The 19040-nt window shown below is 36.6% G+C and overlaps 1 long non-coding RNA gene across 4 annotated transcripts in view; it reads right to left on the minus strand.

The window, feature by feature from the left end:
• LOC123567926 (uncharacterized) overlaps window positions 1-19040 on the minus strand; it is a 234306-nt gene that overhangs the window by 110717 nt on the left and 104549 nt on the right. For all 4 annotated transcript variants that reach the window (XR_010579989.2, XR_010579988.2, XR_010579991.2 and 1 more), the window contains exons 3-5: window positions 13557-13663; window positions 2585-2639; window positions 676-745 (exon numbers count right to left, since the gene is read on the minus strand). This is a non-coding gene — a long non-coding RNA (uncharacterized lncRNA). The remainder of the gene's footprint in view (window positions 1-675; window positions 746-2584; window positions 2640-13556; window positions 13664-19040) is intronic.

The following is a 19040-nucleotide window of genomic DNA, read 5'->3' on the forward strand; positions in this document are numbered from 1 at the left end:
GAGGAATAGCAGTAGGAGAAAAAGGAAGGTAACTTATTAGAGAAGTATCTCAGGAAAAAAAGGGAGAATTTTCAGGCAGGAAGGACCAGTCAAACAGTATTAATTGCCATAGAAGTGGGTCAAGTCAAAATCATAAAAATAATTATTGGATTTGGCAATATGGAGGTCATTGGGGAACCCACTGGTTGTTTCAATAGAGAAGGGGCAAGAACCAGATTGTAGAGGTTGAATAGAGAAGACTTGAGAAAATAAGATAGTTAATGTAGCCCAATTTATGCAAGCACTCCCATGAATGGAAGAACAGTGACAGAGCTAAGATAGTCAAAATGACACTAATACATTGACCTAAGTCATTATATTACATTACTGCATACTAGTGTTAGTTGACTGAGTGTGAATGAATAAATAAATATTAATTATAAAGAAGTAATTGACTTTAATAGAAAGGTAACAAGTTCTCCAACACTCCTTTCCAACTTAAGTTCATCAGCATAGTACATTAATATAATGATGACTAGTTTTAAAAATCCTGGATTATTTCATTTATGCTCATTTCTTGCCAAATGCTAGCAAATCCTTGCAATGGATACGACTAAAATCATGAGCAAGTATAGGCAGCTTGAGGCAAATAAAGAAAATTGGATTGGGTTCCACCTCAGGTTTCCAACCACTCACATGTATGATGTTGAGCAAGTCTCTTCATCTCTCCAGCTCTTAGTTTGCTCTCTGTATAATGGAGTATGGGCTAAACAAGGATAGAAAATAGACAGCAAGTCATTTCAGTAATTGTAAAACCTAACTGGAACCCCAGGATAAGATCTTTTTGTAAGGAAAAATTACCTCAATGTTCATACCAATTTTTGCTTTGGTTACATTTGGAGCTATGTATACATTTCACAAGATATATTCCATATCAAGCAATCAAAATCGTCACATATATATGACATGCTAAAAGCTCAAATCAAAAAAGCATTTTTAAAATACAAATCAGAAACACAATGAATTTGTTATTTGCTTTTACTATTTTTAACATTACATATAATTTAAAATATATATGACTATGTGCAGATATATTAGACACGTTAAGAAAACAGAAACCGAATTGTTTCCAACAGAGAGGATTTAATGGAAGAAATTGGTTTCCCAAGTGTCAGAAGGTTGTATAAGTAAAGTCACATAGAGGTAACTCAGGAAGTAGCTACAATGCCTGAGGTTAGGGAAACAAATGGGAAAAGATGGGGATAACAGGAGGAGGAGCCACCAGCCCTGGTGCTCTAAGGAAGAGGCCTGGGTTGGCTGCTTCTGGTTCTCTGAGGGAAATGTTCAGGCATTTCTGGAAATGCCAACAGGAGCTGGAGGCTGGAGCCACTTCCACAGTGGAGGCCACCACCTAACGCTTAGGAGAACTGCCATTTTAGAGTCTAAGACAGCAAGAATAAAACAAATTTTGAAACAGGAAGGAAGCCTTGTCTCCTCTTCCAATCCCCATTCCTCAGTAACTTCAAGTCTCTAATACTTTCAAAAAGCTGCCAAGGGAATCAGAGGTATGAAATCTGCAAAGTCACAGCCCTAGCATTACAAACTAGTGTCAAAAAAGGAGGACATGTTGCTGAGAGACAACAGGCAAATTACTTGCACAACTTTGCTTTTAAAGAAGAGTAAAGGTTAATTGCATTGTAGTTAATAGCACAAAAATGAACACTGAAGAAAGTATCTTGCAAAACGTCAGAATTATGGGGATCCTTACATGAACAAATAAGCACATATAAGCAGAAAAGAGAAAGCTGTCCCATGATTAGGAACAGAAAGCAGAAAGAGGGAGGTAAGAAAGAAACTAGGGACTTCATGGAAAAGATTTATATTAAAAAAGGAAAATGACACAAATGTTAAAATACAATAATCATAATACTAAAAGTTCTATATAATTAAATTAGGTTTCCGGTATAAGAAATTGACCATTACATTGGTGCCACAGGCCATCATGAAATGTCTAAAATCTAGGATTACTGGGCTTCTATGCTCATGGCATTTGCTTTGTCAACAAGTGCCCCAGAGTTAAGATAGACCAATAGTGACATCTGCTGCCATGGACTTATTTTTAAAAGGGCCAGTCTCAACATTTTCAAGTTAAGATTCCTGCCAAACCACTGGGCTTCTGCTGTGATGAGCCAGCATTTCTGGAACTCCTGTTTGTCATCTGTGCTATTAGAAGATTTTCTAAGGCGAACACAGAACATGGGAAAATGAGAGAATGTTTGAAAATGTAACTAAAACAAACAAAAACAGTAGGGACAGAGGGAGTAAGTGATGAGACAGAAACTTCAAATTGTCTTTTCACATCCTGTTTTTCCTTTGGCTAAGTAAGTCCAAATTAATCTTGCAGTTGTTAGCAAGCATAAGTATGTTTTCAGTGAAAAGAAGGATTAATTTAACTGTTGCCAGCTTCAGTGGATTCCAACCCAAAATTTAGAGCATAATATTTAGATCAGAAAAAAAAATAAAAGTCCAACGATCAAAGGAGGGTATGTGGGAAATTTTTAGAGCAACCCTTGCTTAGAAAACCACTTCCTAGCTAAGTGTTTACCTTGATTATACCTCCTTCAACATCTGCTGACCCTCTGCTTCTTCCTTTTTCTTTTCTGAAAGGTAAGAGAATGTAAGGTTTGAATAAAAAATATGTTTCTGATTTTTAAAAAAACATATTATCACCAGTGTAAAGTGGTCAGTGTGGCTCATTTATATGAACCCACAAATATTACCTCAAGAGAATCGTGGGTTAATTTATTTGCTCTAGAAAAAAAAATGGTAAATTATATGAATCTCTACCCCAGTTATGAAAGAAGATGAACAAAAAAGACAGATGTTTCAGCTGATGGAGAACTGAATTAAGAGTTCTGGGTTCCAGTACAAGGTTCTGACCATGCCTCAATGTGTCATCTTGAGGAAGTTACATAACTTCTCTGAGTCTTAGTTTTCTCTTCTGTAAAATGAAAGGATGAGGCTACATGAGGGATGAAAAAATGGGATGCAATTCATTTCCTTTCTTGGTTTAACTGGCAATAGTTGCCTATGAGTTAATTTCTGTAACTCATAAGCTGCATCCAGACTCCATGGAAAAGAGTGCTGACTGATTAGTAGGGTCTGCTGTGGACAACATAAATGTGAGCAGCTGCATACACACCACATAGATACCAATTCACAAACAAGACAATTTTTTACCTTTTCTTTAGCTGTAGATTCTGTTACCAGCCATCATTTTTAGTGCCTACTGTATTTTAGCTGTGCAAGATGCTCAAAGAACATTATTTCTAATCTTCACAACATTTTAAAGACAAGAAAACCAAGCCTCAGAAAAATTACATAATCTTTTCAAAGCTGTATAACATAGCTGGACCTAATTACTAACATAATCTCCCAATATTCTCCATTATAAATAAAAACGTCTCATATTTTGGATCACATCCCCTAGCCCTCTCAAAACACAAAAGCTATATTATAACATAATTATGTCTTGTCAGATGATTCCTTAATATACCTACCTAAAGAAAGGATGAAAGTTTGGACATGAAATTTGGCTAGACCACATAAACATAAAGGGCAGGGGAGGAGACTCAGGGCAAACATGGCTAAGAAAATGCTTTTTGATGGACATTTGGGTTGATTCCAAGTCTTTGCTATTGTGAATAGTGCTGCAATAAACATACGTGTGCATGTGTCTTTATAGCAGCATAATTTATAATCCTTTGGGTATATACCCAGTAATGGGATGGCTGGGTCATATGGTACATCTAGTTCTAGATCCTTGAGGAATCGCCATACTGTTTTCCATAATGGTTGAACTAGTTGACAATCCCACCAACAGTGTAAAAGTGTTCCTATTTCTCCACATCCTCTCCAGCACCTGTTGTTTCCTGACTTTTTAATGATCGCCATTCTAACTAGTGTGAGATGGTATCTCATTGTGGTTTTGATTTGCATTTCTCTGATGGCCAGTGATGATGAGCATTTTTCCATGTGTCTGTTGGCTGTATGAATGTCTTCTTTTGAGAAATGTCTGTTCATATCCTTTGCCCACTTTCTGATGGGGTTGTTTGTTTTTTTCTTGTAAATTTGTTTGAGTTCTTTGTAGGTTCTGGATATTAGCCCTTTGTCAGATGAGTAGATTGCAAAAATTTTCTCCCATTCTGTAGGTTGCCTGTTCACTCTGATGGTAGTTTCTTTTGCTGTGCAGAGCTCTTTAGTTTAATTAGATCCCATTTGTCAATTTTGGCTTTTGCTGCTGTTGCTTTTGGTGTTTTAGACATGAAGTCTTTGCCCATGCCTATGTCCTGAATGGTACTACCTAGGTTTTCCTCTAGGATTTTTATGGTATTAGGTCTAACATTTAAGTCTCTAATCCATCTTGAATTAATTTTCGTATAAGGAGTAAGGAAAGGATCCAGTTTGGATTAAGAAAATGTGGCACATATACACCATGGAATACTATGCAGCCATAAAAAAGGATGAGTTTGTGTCCTTTGTAGGGACATGGATGCAGCTGGAAACCATCATTCTTAGCAAACTATCACAAGAACAGAAAACCAAACACCACATGTTCTCACTCATAGGTGGGAACTGAACAATGAGATCACTTGGACTCAGGAAGGGGAACATCACACACCGGGGCCTATCATGGGGAGGGGGGAGGGGGAGGGATTGCATTGGGAGTTATACCTGATGTAAATGACGAGTTGATGGGTGCAGCACACCAACATGGCACAAGTATACATATGTAACAAACCTGCACATTATGCACATGTACCCTACAACTTAAAGTATAATAATAATAAATAAATTAAAAAAAAAAAAGAAAATGCTTTTTTCCAGCAAACAAACTGAATGTATGCTGAAAATTAAAAGTGACAAAGGAAGGAACAATAACTAAAAGTCATGTTTAACTTTAAAGCAAATAGAATTCTACACAAATGAAATTAGAGGGATACCAAATCCAAGTTGAAAAGAACCATAAAAACAGGATACTGTGTGTTGCCTCAATCTGGAAAGCATAGCTGACTTAATTGGTACAGTAATCTGGGGTGTAGCAGACACACGTGCATGTTCAATAAACACTATTTGATGGTGATGGTTTATAAGTAATTCAGACAAAGGATTCCTGGTGAAAAAATATTTTTTGAAGTTTCTTTAACTTGATACAATATATTGTAAATGTCTTAGGTTATAATATCCAGGTAAAGTAGAAAACAAACACATGCTAATTTTTTATTAGAACAAACTAACTCTTCTCATCAGATAATAGAATCCTCAGAAGTTTTGAAAAGTAGCATCACAAAATTGGTCTATATTCACTAGTTACAAAATTACATACTGATGCTTTCAAAGTAAACACTCAAAAATTTACAATTGCCTTTGGAAAATTACTCAGCAATATGCATTAGTAAAAAAGCTTTAAGAAAACCAGATGCAAGAATGAACCCATAGCAGAAAAAAATGAGTGTTAGTGGTCAAATTGGATTTCATATCAAAGCACCTTGTGTTCCTATAATTAGCAGACTAATTTATTCATATTATAAACATTTATTCTTCACTTATCATGTACTCAGTACTCCAGCAGTCACCAAGAATACCTTTATAAAATAACACAGTCCTAACTTTGAGGAGTAGACATCTAATTAGAGACAGGAATATAAATAAAATACAAAGTGACAAGTAAATCAACTGGATATTTGACATACATTACATTTGACATGTATTGATATTTGACATGTATTACATTTAAGGGAAGTAATTAATTTTCTCTCATGTGATCAGGAAAGGATCAGAAAGACACAGAAGTACAGGAACAAAGTGAAGATCAATCTGTTTCTTAAGACACTATTAATTGACATGTTGTTTACATAATACTAAAATAGTCAAAAATTTAAAATTTTAAGTCATAGACTTTTAAACAGGCCCCACTTATATACAAGAAAGCTCTAAAAAGAGTACAGTCAATAACCACATGAAAAATAAAATGTATATAATTACATAAAGCAAAGTGTTGAACTATTTTTCATCCCTACTATTCCAAGCCAATATCATTCCAAGGTGTGTGAAGTCCCATCATGCTATCATGCACTAAGAAAGTCAACACAAGAAACTCCTGCAGAGTGTTATTCCACATGGCTTTGTGACTAATTCTGTTTGTGGAATGAACTGAGCTGTGGTCATGGGTCACTTTCAGCCAGGCCAAGAGACTGTTTCCAGAGTGTAATTGTTCTGGGCATCCAGGCACTTTACAGCATGTTCCCAGTGCCTTTTGATACTTTGTGGCCAGGAGACTGCTGAGAAAATATTATTCACCAGATTTAGACTGGACTAGTCAAACTCCTGGTTATTACATCTCCATGTCAACACAAGCCATGTCTGCAACCAAATTTACCAGATGTTTCTAATTTCTCCACCTTCTGAACTACAAGTTGAATTTTTTTTCTGGCTTCGAAATATTTTAAACAAAGGACTTTCTGTGATGTCAGAAAAAGTCACAAAATTAAAACCCTGGCTAATATCAGAATAAGAGTCCTGGCTCTCCTGCACTGCCATAGGATGGGATTTCTTGCTTCTCACTGCCTATGACATTTTCTCAATGGGGTTTTTACCTATAGGAGTCTCCTTCACTCTCTGGAGATTCCCAAATGGCTAACATGTAGATAAACTTCACTAAATTCTGGAGTTAACTACACACCCTCTGTTGCTGTATTACCTAAAACAAATGCTATTTCAAATTAAGGCCCTAATATCTACATAAATCATAAACTCACATACCCTTTCAAACCAATCATTGCATTTCTAGAACATCATCCAAAGATTTTACACATCTTCACAATGAAGTTTTTGCAAAGATATTCATTACTACTTTGTCAAGACCTGGAATTTGGAAACAACCTACGTCTTTATTAGTAGGAAACCAGTATGATATTTTGTTCTATGCCCACATAAGGAATAATATTGAGACCTAAAAATGATTAGACAGTTCTCCCAATATATAGTAACATCAAAAATCTCCATAATAATTGTTAGGTAAAAAACAAGATAAAGAACTAGGTTGATATGTATGGGTGTGTATGTGTGTATAAATACACAGTCAATACTTACATACATATAGTAAATTTTGTGTCGTTTTGAATTTTAATTTGCTGCTATGTACAAGTTTCTTTTATTCAAAAATAAATAAATTTGGGAGAAATAAAGAAAAATAAAAATAAACTAAAAGGAGATTTTTGAGGAAACCATACAATAAATTAATGAAAAGGGGGCAGGATGAAAGGAAGAAAAAAGGAAACAGAATCCTAGATTCCAAAACCATGGATGGATCTGTCTCTTTTTTATTATTATTATTATACTTTAAGTTCTGGAGTACATGTGCAGAACGTGCAAGTTTGTTACATAGGTATACACGTGCCATGGTGGTTTGCTGCACCCATCAACCTGTTATCTACATTAGGTATTTCTCCTAATGTTATCCGTCTCCCAGCTCCCACACTTAGACAGGCCCTGGTGTGTGATGCTCCCCGCCCCCCGTGTCCTTGTGTTCTCATTGTTCAACTCCCACTTATGAGTAAGAACATGCAGTGTTTGGTTGTCTGTTCTTGTGGTAGTTTGTTGAGAATGATGGTTTCCAGTCTCATCCATTTCCCTGCAAAGGACACGAACTCATCCTTTTTTAGGGCTGCATAGTATTCCATGGTGTATATGTGCCACATTTTTCCTTACCCAGTCTAAAATTTATGGGCATTTGGATTGGTTCCAAGTCTTTGCTATTGTGAATAGTGCCACAATAAACATACATGTGCATGTGTATTTATAGTAGAATGATTTACAATCCTTTGGGTATATACCCAGTAATGAGATTGCTGGGTTAAATGGTATTTCTAGTTCTAGATCCTTGAGGAATTGCCCCAATGTCTTCCACAATAGTTGAATTAATTTACAATCCCACCAACAGTGTAAAATCATACCGATTTCTCCACATCCTCTCCAGCATCTGTTGTTTCCTGACTTTTTAATGATTGCCATTCTAACTGGCATGACATGGTATCTCATTGTGGTATTGATTTGCATTTCTCTAATGACCAGTGATGATATTTTTTTTCATGTTTGCTGGCTGCATAAATGTCTTCTTTTGAGAAGTGTCTGTTCATATCCTTTGCCTACTTTTTGATGGGGGGGTTGGTTTTTTCTTGTAAATGTGTTTAAGTTCTTTGTAAATTCTGGATGTTAGCCCTTTATCAGATGGATAGATTGCAAAAATTTTCTCTCATTCTATAGGTTTCCTGTTCACTCTGATGATAGTATCTTTTGCTGTGCAGAAGCTCTGTAGTTTAATTAAATCACATTTGTCAATTTTGGCTTTGTTGCCATTGCTTTTGGTGTTTTAGTCATGAAGTCTTTGTCCACAACTATGTTGTGAATGGCATTGCCTAGGTTTTCTTCTGGGGTTTTTATAGTTTTAGGTCTTACGTTTAAGTCTTTAATCCATCTTGAGTTAATTTTTGTACAAGTTGTAAGGAAGGGGTCCAGTTTCAGTTTTCTGCATATTTTTGGCTAGCCAGTTTTCCCAACACCATTTATTAAATAGGGAATCCTTTCCCCATTGCTTGTTTTTGTCATGTTTGTCAAAGATGAGATGGTTGTAGATGTGTGGTGCTATTTCTGAGGCCTCTGTTCTGTTCCATTGGTGTATAGATCTGTGTTGGTACCAGTACCATGCTGTTTTGGTTACTGTAGCCTTGTATTATAGTTTGAAGTCAGGTAGCGTGATGCCCCCAGGTTTGTTCTTTTTGCTTAGGAATGTCTTGGCTATGTGGGCTCGTTTTTGGTTCCATGTGTAATTTAAAGTAATTTTTTCCAATTCTGTGAAGAAAGTCAGTGGTAGCTTGATGGAGATAGCAGAGAATCTATAAATTACTTTGGGCAATATGGCCATTTTCATAATATTGATTCTTCCTATCCACGAGCACGGAATGTCTTTCCATTTGTTTGTGTCCTCTCTTATTTCCTTAAGCAGTGGTCCATAGTTCTCCTTGAAGAGGTCCTTCACATCCCTTGTAAGTTGGATTCCTAGGTATTTTATTTTCTTTGTAGCAATTGTGAATGAGAGTTCACTCATGATTTGGCTTTCTGTTTGTCTGTTATTGGTGTATAGGAATGCTTGTGATTTTTGCACGATTTTGTATCCTAAGACTTTGCTGAAGTTGCTTATCAGCTTAAGGAGATTTTGGGCTCCGACAATGGGGTTTTCTAAATATGTAATCATGTCATCTGCAAACAGAGACAATTTGACTTCCTCTTTTCCTATTTGAATATTGTTTTTTCCTTTCTCTTGCCTGATTGCCCTAGCCAGAACTTCCAATACGATGTTGAATAGGAGTGGTGAGAGAGGGCATCCTTGTCTTGTGCCAGTTTTCAAAGGGAATGCTTCCAGTTTTTGCCCATTCAGTGTGATATTGGCTGTGGGTTTGTCATAAATAGCTCTGACTATTTTGAGATACGTTCCATCAGTACCTAGTATATTGAGAGTTCTTAGCATGAAGGGATGTTGAATATTGTCAAAGGCCTTTTCTGCATCTATTGAGATAATCATGTGGTTTTTGTCATTGGTTCTGTTTATGTGATGGATTAAGTTTATTGATTTGTGTATGTTGAACCAGCCTTGCATCCCAGGGATGACGCCAACTTCCTCGTTGTGGATAAGCTTTTTGATGTGCTGCTCGATATGGTTTGCCAGTATTTTATCTAGGATTTTCACATCGATGTTTACCAGGGATTTTGGCCTGAAATGTTCTTTTTTTGTTGTGTCTCTGCCAGGTTTTGGTATCAGGATGATGCTGGCCTCATAAAATAAGTCAGGGTGGATTCCCTCTTTTTCTCTTGTTTGGAATAATTTCAGAATGAGTGGTACCAGCTCTTCTTTGTAACTCTGGTAGAATTCAGCTGTGACTCCATCTGGTCTTGGACTTTTTTTTTGGTAGGCTATTAATTACTGCCTCAGAACTTGCTATTACTCTATTCAGGTATTCAATTTCTTGCTGGTTTAGACTTCAGAGGGTGTATGTGTCCAGGAATTTATCCATTTCTTCTAGATTTTCTAGTTTATTTGCATAGAGATGTTTGTAATATTCTCTGATGGTAGTTTGTATTTCTGTGAAACTGGTGGTGATAGCCCCTTTATCATTTTTTATTGCATCTATTCAATTCTTCTGTTTTCTTCTTTATTCGTCTGGCTGGCATTCTATCTATTTTGTTAATCTTTTCAAAAAACCAGCTCCTGTATTCATTGATTTTTGAAGGGTTTTTTGTGTCTCTATCTCCTTCAGTTCTGCTCTGACCTTAGTTATTTCTTGTCTTCTGCTAGTTTTTGAATTTGTTTGTTCTTGCTTCTCCAGTTTTTTAAATTGTGATGTTAGAGTGTCGATGTTAGATCTTTCCTGCTTTCTCTTGTGGGCATTGAGTGCTATAAATTTCCCTCTACACACTGCTTTAAATGTGTCCCAGAGATTCTGGTACGTTGTTTCTTTGTTCTCATTGGTTTCAAAGAACATCTTTATTTCTGCCTTCATTTCGTTTTTTTACCCAGTAGTCATTGAGGAGCAGGTTGTTCATTTTCCATGTAGTTGTGTGATGTGGTGCTAAGAAGAACGTATATTCTGTTCATTTGGGATGGAGAGTTCTGTAGTGTCTATTAGTTCTGCTTGGTGCAGAGCTGAGTTCAAGTCCTGAATATCCTTGTTAATTTTCTGTCTCGTTAATCTTTCTAATATTGACAGTGGGGTGTTAAAGTCTCCCACTATTATTGTGTGGGAGTCTACGTCTCTTTGTAGATCTCTAAGAACTTGCTTTATGAATCTTGGTGCTCCTGTATTGGGTGTACATATACTTGGGATAGTTAGCTCTTCTTGTTGCATTCATCCCTTTACCATTATGCAATGCCCTTCTTTGTCTCTTTTGATCTTTGTTGGTTTAAAGTCTGTTTTATCAGAGACTAGGATTGCAACCCCTGCCTTTTCTTGCTTTCCATTTGCTTGGTAAATATTCCCCCATCCCTTTATTTTGAGCCTATGTGTGTCTCTGCACATGAGATGGGTGTCCTGAATATAGCACACCAATGGGTCTTGACTCTTTATTCAATTTGCCAGTCTGTGTCTTTTAACTGGGGCATTTAGCCCATTTACTTTAAGGTTAATATTGTTATGTGTGAATTTGATCCTGTCATTATAATGCTAGCTGGTTATTCTGCCCGTTAGTTGATGCAGTTTCTTCATAGTGTCGATGGTCTTTACAATTTGGTATGTTTTTGCAGTGGCTGGTACCGGTTGTTCCTTTCCATGTTTAGTGCTTCCTTCAGGAGCTCTTGTAAGGCAGGCCTGGTGGTGACAAAATCTCTCAGCATTTGCTTGTTGGTAAAGGATTTTATTTCTCCTTCACTTATGAAGCTTAGTTTGGCTGGATATGAAATCCTGGGTTGAAAATTCTTTAAGAATGTTTAATATTGGCCCCCACTCTCTTCTGGCTTGTAGGGTTTCTGCAGAGAGGCCCACTGTTAGTCTGATGGGCTTCCCTTTGTGGGTAACCTGACCTTACTTTCTGGCTGCCCTTAAGATTTTTTCCTTCATTTCCACCTTGGTGAATCTGAGAATTATGTGAATTGGGGTTGCTCTTCTTGAGGAGTACCTTTGTGTTATTCTCTGTATTTCTTGAATTTGAATGCTGGCCTGTCTTGCTAGGTTGGGGGAGTTCTCCATTCTCCCCAACACTTTCAGGTACAACAATCAAATGTAGATTTGGTCTTTTCACATAGTTCCATATTTCTTGGAGGCTTTGTTTGTTTCTCTTTATTCTTTTTTCTCTAATCTTGCCTTCTCGCTTTATTTCATTGAGTTAATCTTCAATCTCTGATATCCTTTCTTTCACTTGATAGATTCGGCTATTGATACTTGTGTATGCTTCATGAAGTTCTCATGCTGTTTTTCAGCTCCATCAGGTCATTTATGTTCTTCTCTAAACTGATTATTCTAGTTAGCAATTCATCTAACCTTTTTCAAGGTTCTTAGCTTCCTTGCGTTGGCTTAGAACATGCTCCTTTAACTCAGAGGAGTTTCTTATTACCCACCTTCTGAAGCCTACTTCTGTCAATTCATCAAACTCATTCTCCATCCAGTTTTGTTCCCTTGCTGGTGAGCAGATGTGATCCTTTGGAGGAGAAGCAGCATTCTGGTTTTTGAAATTTTCAGCCTTTTTTCAAATTTTCTCGCCATCTTTGTGGATTTATCTACCTTTGGTCTTTGATGTTGGTGACCTTTGGATGGGGCCTCTGAGTGGATGTCGTTTTTGTTGATGTTGATACTTTCTGTTTGTTAGTTTTCCTTCTTACAGGTCCCTCTGCTGCAGGTCTGCTGGAGTGTGCTGGAGGTCCACTCCAGACACTGTTTGCCTGGGTATAACCAGCAGAGGCTGCAGAATAGCAAAGATTGCTACCTGTTCCTTCATCTCGAAGCCTTGTCCCAGAGGGCCATCCACCCAATACCAGCCAGAGCTCTCCTGTAGGAGGTATCTGTTGGCCTCTATTGGGAGGTGTTTCCCAGTCAGGATACACAGAGGTCGGGGCCCATTTGAGAAGCCACTCTGACCCTTATCAGAACTCGAACGCTGTGCTGGGAGATCCTGCTCTCTTCAGAGCTGTCAGACAGGGAATTTTAAGTCTGCTGAAGCTATGCCCACAGATGCCCCTTCTCCTAGGTGCTCTGTCTCAGGGAGATGGGGGTTTTATCTATAAGTCCCTGACTGGGATTCCTGCCTTTTTTTCAGAGATACCCTGCCCAGAAAGGAGGAATCTAGAGAGACAGTCTGGCTACAGCGGCCTTGCTGAGCTGCAGTGGGCTCCACCGAATTCAAACTTCCCGGTGGCTTTGTTTACACTGTGAGGGTAAAACCACCTACTCAAGCCTCAGTAATGGTGGACACCCCTCCCCCCACCAATCTCGAGTGTCCCAGGTCAACCACAGACTGCTGTGCTGGCAGTGAGAATTTCAAGCCAGTAGATCTTAGGTTGCTGGGCTCATGGGGATGAGAACTGCTGAGCCAGACCACTTGGTTCCCTGGCTCCAGCCCCCTTTCCCAGGGAGTGAACGGTTCTCTCTCGCTGGCATTCCAGGTGCCACTCAGGTATTGTGGGGGGGGGGGGGGGAAACTCCTGCAGCTGCTCAGCATCTACCCAAATAGCTGCCCAGTTTTGTGCTTGAAACCCAGGACCCTGGTGGCATAGGCACCAGAAGGAATCTCCTGGTCTGCAGGTTGTGAAGACTGTGGGGAAAAATGCAGTATCTGGGCCAGAGTGCACTGTCCCTCATGGCACAGCCCCTCACGGCTTCCCTTGGCTAAGGGAGAGAAATCCTGTGACCCCTTGCACCTCCCAGGTGAGGTGACACCCCACCCTGCTTCAGCTCGCCCTCCATGGGCTGCTCCCACTGTCCAACCAGTCCCAATGAGATGGTACCTCAGCTGGAAATGCAGAAATCACCCACCTTCTGTGTTGATCTGGCTGGGAGCTGCAGACCGGAGCTGTTCCTATTCGGCCATATTGTCAGCAAATCCAATTTACTGAATATTTTAAGCCCATTGTTGAGACCTACTGCTCAGAAAAAAAAAAAAAAAAAAAATCACTTCAAAATATTAGTGCTCATTTACAATGCTCCTAGTCACCTGAGAATTCTGATGGAGATGTAAAAAGAGATTACTGCTGTTTTCATGCCTGCAACAAAACATTCATTTTGCAGCCCAAGGATCAAGGAATAATTTTGACTTTCAAGTACTGATTTAAGAAATACATTTCATAAGGCTATAGCTGCTGCATTTATGACACTTCCATGCTGTTTGGGTTGCTATAGCTTTCTAGGATATTTTGAAATCAAGTAGTGTGATGCCCCCAGCTTTGTTCTTTTTGCTCATAGTTGCTTTGGCTTTCTGTGGTTCCATATAAATTTTAGGATTTTTTTTTTCAATTTCTGTGAAGAAAACCATAGGTATTTTGATAAATATTACAATGAATCTGTAGATTGCTTTGGATCGTGTGAACATTTTAACAATATTAATTCTTTCAAGCCATAAAAAAGTGATACTTTCCATTTTATTGTGTGTGTGTTCTCTTCAATTTCTTTCCTCAGTATTTTATAGTTTTGTACAAAGATCTTTCACTTCTTTGATTAAATTTATTCCTAGGTACTTTTTGTAGCTATTATAAATGGGATTGCTTTCTTGATTTTTTTTTCAGATTGTTTGCTATTGATATATAGAAGCACTACTAATATTTTTATGTTGGTTTTGTAACCTGCAATTTTACTAAACTTGTCTATCAATGCTAACAGTGTTTTTGGTGAAGTTGTTAGGATTTCCTAAACATAAGATCAAGCAGTGTGCAAACAGGGACTATTTAACTTCTCCTTTCCCAATTTGAATACCTTTTTTTTCTCTTTTTACTGATTGCTCTTGCTAGAAATTCTAGTATTATGATGAGTAGAAGTGACAAGAGTGGACATCCTTGTCTTGTTCCTGATCTTGGAGAAAAAGCTTTCAACTTTTCACCATTGAGTATGATATTAGCTGTGGATTTGTCATACATATATGGTCTTTATTTTGTTGAGGTATACTTCTTCTACATCTAATTTGCTGAGAATTTTTATCATAAACAGATGTTGAGTTTTGTCAAATGGCTTTTCTGCATCTATTGAGATGATTGTTTGATTTTTGTCCTTCATTCCGTTAATATGGTGTGTCACAAATATGCACATTTCAATCACCCTTGCATCCCAAGGATAAATCTCCCTTGATCATAGTGAATAATCCTTTGAAATGCTATTGAATTCAATTGGTTAGTATTTTCTTGATTTTCCCATTTCTGTTTCTCAGGGATATTGGCCTGTAGCTTTCGTTTTTGGTGTGTCCTTGTCTGGTTTTGATATCAGGATAATGTTAGCTTCATAGAATGAGAATAAAAGTATTCCCTCCTCTTCAACTTTTTGGAACACTTTGAGTAGAATTGGTATTAGCTCTTATTTAAATCTTTTATAGATTCAGCAGTGAAGCCATCAGGTCCTGGGCTTTTCTTTGATGGAAGACTTTTTATTACTGTTTCAATCATGTTATATATTATTGGTCTAAATAGCATTTCTATTTTTTTCATGATTCAATCTTTGTAAGTTCTATATGTCCAGGAATTTATCTATTTCTTAATAGGTTTTATAATTTGTTAGCATATAGTTATCATAGTAGTCTCTAATAATCCCTTGTATTTCTGTGTTATCAGTTGTAATGTCTTCTTTTTCATCTCAGATTTTATTTATGTGAGTCTTCTCTCCTTTTGCTTAGTCTAGCTAAAGATTTGTCAATTTTGTTTATCTTTTCAAAACACCAACTTTTGTTTCATTGATATTTTTTAAGTCTCCATTTCATTTATTTTTGCTCTAATCTTTATTATTTCTTTCCTTCTACTACTTTTATGTTTGGTTTGTTCTTACTTTTCTATTTGCTTGAGGTGCATCATTAGGTTGTTTATTCAGTCTTTCTACTTTTTGATATAGTTGTTTATTGCTAAGAACTCCTGTCTTAAGGATATTTGTCAGTAATATTCACTATTGTATGCTCAGCACTTAGAAAAATTTATGGTAAAGAGGATACATTTTTAAAATTTTCTTTAGTTAAAATTTTAATTAGGATTTTGCCTATTTTAACATTATATTTCAACTAATAAATAGCAGTTTCAAGTAAAAACAAAAACAAAAATCTCCTCCTAGAACTGCTTTTGCTGTATCCCACAGTTTTGGTATGTTGTGCTTCCATTTTCATTTTTCTGTAGGAAATTTTTAATTTCTATTTTTATTTCTTCATTGACCCATTCATTATTAGAAGCATGTTATTTAATTTTCATGAATTTATAGTTTCCAACATTATCTCCATTATTGATTTCTAGTTTATTCCACTGTAGTTAGAAAATATACCGGATGTTATTTTGTTGTCTTTTGTTTTTTGTTTTATTTTATTTTAACTTCTGGGATACATGTGCAAGACACAGGTATACATGTGCCATGGTGGTTTGCTACACGTACCCATCACCTGTATATCAAGACCCACATGTGTTAGCTATTTATCCTGATGCTGTCCCTTCCCCCGCCCCTCCAACAGGCCCCAGTGTGTATTGTTACCTTCCTTGTGTTCATGTGTTCTCATTGTTCAGCTAACACTTACAAGTGAGAACATGCAGTGTTTGGTTTTCTGTTCCTGTGTTAGTGTGCTGAGGATAATGGCTTCCAGCTCCATCCAAGTCCCTGCAAAGGACATGATCTCATTCTTTTTTATAGCTATTCTGTTTGTTTTATTTTTTTTAATTTGTTAAGAATTGTTTTGTGATATGCCATATGGTCTGTCTATCCTAAAGGATATTCTACGTGCTGTTGAGAAATATGTGTACTCTGCCGCTGTTGGATGGAATGTTTTGTAAATGTCTGCTGTTAGGTCCACTTTGCCTAGAGCACAATTTAACTCTGATTTTTTTGTTGGTGTTGATTTTCTGTCTGGACAATCTGTTCATTGTTGAAATAGGATGTCAGAGTCCCCTATTATTACTGTATTGCAGTCAATCTCTCCTTTTAGGTCTATTAATATTTGTTTTATATATTTGTGTGCTCCAGTGTTGGGTGCATATATATTTATGATTGTTATATCCTCTTGCTGTGCTGACTCCTTCATTATTATATAATGGTCTTCTTTGTCTTTTTTATCATTCTTGACTAAAACCCTATTTTATCTGACATAAGTATAGCTCCCTGCTGCTCTTTTTTGGTTTCCATTTGCATGGACTATCTTTTTCCATTCCTTCACTTTCCATCTGTGTGTGTTTTTATAGGTGAAGTGATCTTGTAGAGAGAATGTAGTTGGGTCTTGTTTTTATTTTTAATCTTTTTAGTCACTCTATGTCTTTTAATTAGAGAATTTAATCAATTTACATTCAAGTTTATTATTGATAGGTAAAGGTTTACTATTGCCATTTTATTATGTTTTCTCATTGTTTTATAGATTCTTTCTTTCTCTTTTCCTCTTTTGCCATATTCCTTTGTGGTTAAGTGATTTTCTGTAACACATTTTGATTCTACACTATTTATTCTGGTGTTTCTATGATAGGTATTTGCTTTGTGGTTACCATGAGACTTACAAAAAGCACATTATAACAGGTTATTTTAAAGTGATAATGACTTACGTTTGATCACAAAGAAAAGTAACAAAAAACCTCTGCACTTTAATACCATTCTCCCCCACAGTTTGACTTACTGATGTTTCAGTTTATATCTTTTTATGTTGACTATCTCTTAGCCAATTGTTATAGTTATTGATTTTAATAATTTTGCCTTTTATTCTTTATACTTAAGATATAAGTGATTTAGTTACCCCAACAAAAGTATTAGAGTATTATAAATTTGTCCATTTCTTTATTTTGTAAGGTAATTTTTTTCTTTCACAGGCTAGGATGCACAGGATATATGAAAATGAGAAGACAACAATTTTAAGACTGCAAAATTTTACCACCTTGAATCTTTTGAAAAAGCTACCAATCATCTCCACTTATAAAGTTTGAAAAGCAAAAATTTTACCTATATAATTTTTAGATAATCATATAATGGCTTTATAAGGCCACCGGGCTATTAAAGGAGAATGTAGAGTATTGTAGATGCTTCAAACCAATGAAAAGTATTCAACTTACATCTAAAACAGATAAATTATTTTCCCTTTACCCATAATTTATCTTCTAATTTTACCTGCAGTATTCTGTCAGCCCAGTACACTAAAACCACATTGATAGGAAAATATCAGTCATGTTTTCTTCTTAACTTCTATGAGTTATTAACCAAGAGCACAGTTGGATGATTAACTGCTTGTCTTAGTGCAAAATGTTCCATTTGCATCCTCACTGCCAGAATTTTTTTTCATTTTTTATTTATAATTTTCCTGGCAAGCATCTTGTTAACTTTACCTCTCTCTAGTTAACTGCCAAATGTGAACAATAAGTTATTCAACTTATCAGCTTTCCTATTCTTCTAAGCAAGTCTAGTTGCTGCTTAAAGAGGAAATATTCACTAGAAAGTGCTAAATAATAGTTAGAAAATATGGGAAATACTCCATAGTTACAAATAAGAATCAAAATTCATATCCAGATCAACAATTGAATGTTATAAAGCTGGTTGAGGTGCATTTTCACTTCAAACTTTTTAAGAATATTTTCAGTTTTATTAAATAATATGAGACAATTTTTAGATCCCATTTTAAAGTATTAATTTTTAAGTCATTAAAAAAGAAAACAATTAAGTTCTTATAACATGTATAATCTTTGAAAAGATAGGTCTTCTTCAAGAGGATATTCTTTGAAACAGATGGAAGAAAGTCATTTCATCTCTTATAGCATTGATTTCTAACTGATACCCTGACAACTGTGCAGAAGCCTCAGCTGACGCAGATATGCTGGAGATGCTGCCCTCCTCAGATCTGCTTTCCAGCTCCATTCCTTGACACTAGATCAATATCTAGGATCAAGGGCTACCATTGCCTGAGTCAGGATTTACTATCTCTGCCAGTGATAGAAGGGATTTGTTACCAAAGGAGCTGCAAGGCCTGGCTAATATGAACTGACAGAAACCAGGACAGTGTTCCTGCAAGTGGCTCTTGAAGTTTCTGAACCAAGAGGGGACCTGAACTTTAAAGCTGGATTAGGGAGAGTATGTTAATTAGGGCATACTCTCTCCAGCCCAGGATCTAGTGCCCTGGCAAAGGTCTCAGGATCAAGTTCTGATATGCTACTGTGATGCTTCTTGGAAGCTTAGAAAAAGAAATGGTCTTCTATCAAATAAATTGGAGATGCTAGAACTACCTTGCCAGAGTACTGAGAAACAAAAAGCAAATTTTCAGAGAAATGAACATGCTAGAATGAGTCTATTACATAAGATTTGAGAAATCACCAGCTGACT

This window comes from Macaca fascicularis, chromosome 12, assembly GCF_037993035.2.
Source record: "Macaca fascicularis isolate 582-1 chromosome 12, T2T-MFA8v1.1".
NCBI lineage: Eukaryota > Metazoa > Chordata > Mammalia > Primates > Cercopithecidae > Macaca > Macaca fascicularis.